This window comes from Pantherophis guttatus, chromosome 9 (assembly GCF_059756535.1).
Source record: "Pantherophis guttatus breed Tessera chromosome 9, ASM5975653v1, whole genome shotgun sequence".
NCBI classification, from domain to species: domain Eukaryota; kingdom Metazoa; phylum Chordata; class Lepidosauria; order Squamata; family Colubridae; genus Pantherophis; species Pantherophis guttatus.
In genome coordinates, this window is record NC_142071.1 from 18,610,096 (window position 1) to 18,615,937 (window position 5,842).

At 39.0% G+C, this 5,842-nt stretch overlaps 1 long non-coding RNA gene across 1 annotated transcript; it reads right to left on the reverse strand.

The window, feature by feature from the left end:
* Positions 1 to 458: 458 nt before the first annotated feature.
* LOC148112496 (uncharacterized) lies at positions 459 to 4,448 on the reverse strand. Its single transcript, XR_015729399.1, has 2 exons — positions 3,287 to 4,448; positions 459 to 1,598 (listed from the first exon to the last, which is right to left on the reverse strand). It is a non-coding gene; the product is annotated as an uncharacterized LOC148112496 (long non-coding RNA).
* Between the last annotated feature and the right edge of the window lie 1,394 nt (positions 4,449 to 5,842).

Sequence of the window (5,842 nt, forward strand, 5' to 3'; positions counted from 1 at the left end):
TTGATACTCCATTCCATAAGGATGTAAAATATTGCTTGACTACACAAAGCATTCAAAACATTCTTTGCACCACCTAGAAGTCAAAACGAAACACTTTTCAAATTGCTAAAGCAATTATATGTTTTGCAAGATTCACACAGCTGTTTTAGAAGCAGTTTCCATTTCTCTCAAACAGATTTTTGGTCTTCAATGTCAATTCAGTGGGTTGTTGTTGTTTTCCATCTGTCATCTCAATCTGCTTGAGAACTTCACCCATCATGAAAAAAATCTGGATATCCTGAAAGCTTGCGTACTTTGTGGCCTTTGAATTGTCCTGATACAAGAAATATTGCTTTAAGATAAATTTAAGGAACAAACCTATCTATTCTATCTATTCCTTTCTCACAACGTATTATTAGTTTAAGAGAACCCAAGGGCTTTAGTTTGAACTGAGTATCATCACTGGGTAGTCTTAAATCATCCTATTCCAAAATCATTTTATTTATTTATTTATTTATTTGTCAAGCATAAATAAGATAACAGGTAAAAATATAAACATAATTTGAATACATGAAAAGAGTAAGAGTAAAAAGGAATATTAGGACAGGGACAGTAGGCATGCTGGTGCACTTATGCAAGCCCCTTACAGACCTCTTAGGAAATGGGGTGAGGTCAACAGTAGACAGTTTAAAGTTAAAGTTTTGGGGGTTTGGGGAAGAAACTACAGAGTCAGGTAGTGCGTTCCAGGCATTGACCACTCTGTTGCTGAAGTCATATTTTCTGCAGTCGAGTTTGGAGTGGTTTACCTTGAGCTTGTATCTATTATTTGCTCATATATTGTTGTGGTTGAAGCTGAAGAAGTCATTGACAGGTAGGACATTGTGGCAGATAATTTTATGTACTACACTTAGGTCAGACCGGTCGGTGTAGTTCTAAGTTGTCTAAGCCCAAAATTTGAAGTCTGGTGGCATAAGGTATTTTATTGTGGGTAGAGGAATGGAGGACTCTTCTCGTAAAATATCTCTGGACTTTCTCAGTTGTATTAATGCCAGATATGTAGTGCGGATTACAGACAGATGAACTGTATTCGAGAATTGGTCTAGCAAATGTTTTGTATGCTCTAGTTAGTAGTACAATATTACCAGAGAAGAAGCTATGCAAGATTAGGTTAACAACTCTTAATGCCTTTTTGGCAATGTTGTTACAGTGGGCTTTGGCACTTAGATCTTTAGAAATGATCATTTACTGATCACCAGAAGTAATATATTACCCCAAACATCAGTATTTATAATGAGAAGGGCACCAGGCAGAAATGATGAAATGCATGTCATGCAAAACTCTACTCTATTCATACTTGCATCACACCATCATAGTTATGGCTAATTTCTTCACATCGACTTACAGGTACACACATTTCCCACAGAAGTCCATTGTGGCTTTTTGTTAACATCTCTAGCTCTGTCCCAGAATATCTCCAGCTTTGCTGCATTGGTTAGGAAAATAATTAGTCTTCCAGCATTAGGGAGAATATTATCCTGGACGCCGTTGCAGTAGTCATGCCAAGTTAGGCCTGGCAGGAAGCTCATGTATATTTACTGGGCCTCCTTCATAGTTGGAATCTGAAAACAAGCCAGAGTGTCTTTGGTTAGAGCTTCTTATTGCTGTCATGGTGCTACACATGAAGAGGAAAGGAACTTCCACTCAAGACTTTCTTGTTAATTGGAATGAATAAAGATATTCAGCCACGATGGCTGTATTTTAACAGGTTTCTCCTGTGATTAATTTCAACAGGAGTAAGAGGAAAGGCAGCATAAATGTTGGGTTTATGCATTGTTTCTGTCCTGTTTTTCCAGCATATTGGCTAGCTAGAATTAGTACCACCTTGTATTTGTCTGTCGATTAATAAATGACACAAACAAGGGGTCCTCAGTGCTCTCTGAGCTTGGTTGTTTTCCTGCAGACGTTTCCTCACCCAAACTAGGTAACATCAGGATGATTTTACCAAGTTTGGGTAAATTGGGTAATGAAACATCTGCAAGAAAGCAACCAAGCTCAGAGAGCACTGAGGACCCCTTATTTCAACCCTGAGCTATAAATATTCTCCTTTATTGGTAATGACCCAAGGCCCACACCCAATCTTATTCTTCAGTTTTCAAGGTTGTCACTTGCTGGTGTTAAACAGGTCTCTTTGCCATCTGGTTAAAAGAGATTGAGGAATAGTTTAAGCATTAATGAAAAGAACACAGCAGAAGACACAAATCTGCATGACTGTTTTAGAAATAAGGGCACTCCCTTAAGTAGAACAGCAATACCAATCTACTAATGGTCATCCTCAGCCTGTTGTCCAAGTATGAGCTGTTGATCAAATTGACTCTTGTCCTCTCCATATTTATTATTTAACATACACTTAGGCAGGCTTTCAAATAGGGAATCAGCTCATAATCAGCCTTACATAGGAACTAGCTTTTCTCACTACAGGTCCCTTTTCATCTCCTTTCACCTGTAAAGGACTAACATTCAAAAGAGCCTTGGTGGCGCAGCAGACTAAAAAGTGCTATTAAGTAGCACCAGCTGCCTGCAATTACTGCAAGTTCGAATCTCACCAGGCTCAAGGTTGACTCAGCCTTCCATCCTTTCGAGGTAGGTAAAATGAGGACCCGGATTGTGGGGGCAATAAGCTGACTTTGTATAAAAAAAGAACACCGCTTAGAGGGGGCTGAAAACCATACTAAGCAGATATATACAAAAGTATGAAGGCTATTGCTTAACGCATTGTAAGCCGCCCTGAGTCTCCGGAGAAGGGCGGCATATAAATCGAACCAATAAATAAAGAAATAAAGAAATAAACATTTGGTCCTTATTTATATTCTTCCTTCCTTCCTTCCTTTCACTCATTCATTCATTTCCATTCTTTCCTTTCGTCAAAAAATTTACAGGGGTATATTTGTCATTACAGACACACCCCAAAATCTTGTAATTAACAGTATATTTGATTCCTGGTCTCCACAGACTTAATCCAGAATAGAATAGAAAATAGAATAGAAAATAGAATGGAATGGAATGGAATGGAATGGAATGGAATGGAATGGAATGGAATGGAATGGAATGGAATGGAATGGAATGGAATGGAATAGAATAGAATAGAATAGAATAGAATAGAATAGAATAGAATAGAATAGAATAGAATCTGGAAGGGACTTTGGAGGTCTTCTAGTCCAGCCCCCTACTCAAGCAGGAGAACCTATACCATCTCAGACAAATGGCTGTCTAGTCTCTTCTTAAAAATATCCAGTGATGGAGCACTCACAATTTCTGGAGGCAAGCGCTTCCACTGGTAATTGTTTTCATTGTCAGGAAGTTTCTCCTTGGTTCCAGGTTGCTTCTCTCTTTGATTAGTTTCCATCCGTTGTTTCTTGTCCTGCCCTCCGGTGCTTTGCATAATAATTTGACCCTCTCTTCTTCAAATACTGCTATCATGTCACCCCTAATTCTTCTTTTCTTTAGACTAGCATGACTCAAAACCTGTAGCCATTCTTCATATGGTTTAGTCTCCAGGCCTTTGATCATCTTAGTTGCTCTTCTCTGAACTTTTTCCAAAGTCTCAACATCTTTTTTGTAGCATGGTGACCAAAATTGGGTGATTTCTTCTGATTTCATCCAACATCATCACTATCACTCCCAAACTCTGCACTTAAATATAGGAACACAATCAGCATTCATCTGATTGCTGAGATAGTCTGGGAGGAAACACAAATGATAGGAAAAAGGGTGACTTTTAGATAGCTGAAAGCAAATGGCAGCAAGCCACAATCAGGCTACCCAGCCAATCCCTTACACCTCTCCCGAATTGCAGGCACATTACTGCATATGTCAAATTGGGTGAATCACGGGGTTTTGAGAAACCAATGTGGTCTTGGTTGAAAATCAGTATTATGTTTTGGATTTGTTGATCCTCATAGCTTTTCAACCCCACCCCAGTTTTGGAATAGAATAGGATGAAATGCAAAGCAATCAAGCAAGTAAACAGATAAATAAATAATGTGAAACAGATGGAAAGGAGTCTGTTTGGTAGCAGCAGTCTTTTTCTTTGAGTTTCCACCTCAAAGGCAATCATAAGCCTTTGTCATACCCTCAGCTGAATTCCTTGAAGACTTACAAAATTCTTCATAAATCAGCTTCTGACAAACCTCGGGCCATCTGATCTCTCCCTGTTGCTAATCCTCATCTGTCAGGGAAGGTTTTAGATCTCAAAGAGCAAAGGCTGAGAGAATCATTATGTGACGAAAAAACATTGCATGTTCCAATGGGTGGTATATATTAAAAAAACTGAAGACATTCTTTTCTTCTCTTTCCCAGTTTGTTCTGGAGGAGGAGAACTATCGTTTTAGTGGAAATCGCAGATTTCTGCCAGTAACAATATCTTTAAAAACACTCCATGCTGTTCTGTTCCCATTTTGCTTCAGTTTGAGGCGGTAAAGACATATGGATGGCTAGATATAGGAAATCCATACCTCATCCGAACAAAACAAAACATTTCGCTGAAACAGGGAAGAGGAGAAGAATGCATATAAATGTGGGAGTGTTCATTTACAGACACCAATTTTAAAATAACAACTGCCACTTAAATAGGATAAGAAAGATGGAGAACAATTACTAAGTGCCACAATTTCAAAGTTTTCCATTTTTAGCAATCTCCATAGGCTTGTGTTGCAAACAGAGAAAAGGTCACTAACACAGGACTAGCCTACAATTATTTGTATCTAATTTATTGGACATTTATGAGCCAATTTTATTTTTTTTAAAGTTTGGAGCTGGAAGTATTGGCGTAACTATTGAGATGATATCAAATTTAACTGAATCAACAGGAATCCCGTTTCTCTTTTATTATCTTATGCCTTATTTTTTCTACTCCACCATGTTCAATCATCCCTTGCCACTGGATTAATTAAGATTGGAACAACAGCTTTAGGAATTCAATTCAAAAATATTTCCCTGAGCTTCATGTCAGACAATAGATTTGGGGACTCTTAGGGCAGCGTTTCTCAACCGTAGCAACTTAAAGAGGTGTGGACTTCAACTCCCAGATTTCCCCAGCTGGCTCAGAAATTCTGGGAGTTGATGTTCACACCTCTTCAAGTGGCCAAGGTTGAGAAATGCTGTCTTATGAGATAATTTTGTGTTTGTTGCCATATCACCAATTTGCACAATTTCACTGACTGGAAAAGTTTGTAGAACAAAAAGCAGCACAGATCCGGTAAACTGTCTTACTTTAAGCATCCGTTTCAACTTTCTTATGGAAAAAAACTCCCCTTGCCTCCCTTCCCAATCCCCAAATCAACGGCATCTTTCTTTTTGGTGTTCATGGTTATTCTAGTAATCTGCCAAGTCTTGAAGACTGAAGATGAAGCCAAGCTTGGTCCCTCAGATGCAGAAACCTCAGCCTGGGCCTTTGCCAGAATGAAAAAGAAAGCTCAGGAAGTGATGCACAAAATTAGCGATGCCTGCCAAGTCTCATTGGTAGAGTGCTCAGGTTGGCTTGCTTCCCTTTGGATCATCTTCTAGGTCAGACTAGGAAATGAGCCAATATGGTACAATCACCCTTCCTCTGACAGTCTTCATCACTGCTCTCCTCTTAAAATGATTGGATTGTTTTAATCCACCCTGCCTGCTCAGAGCACTGTTAACCCTGGTTCCTCTATCTTCAAAGAGAATGAAACAAGGCCACTGAGGCCTACAGGCCAGTCAGCAAGGAGTAATTGATTCCATTTTAGGACACAGCTATAGTCGTCAAATCACAAGCCATGTTTCCTCTCCAAGCTTTTCAGCTCATAAAACTGAAATGTAGAGAGTTTGCAACTCCAAA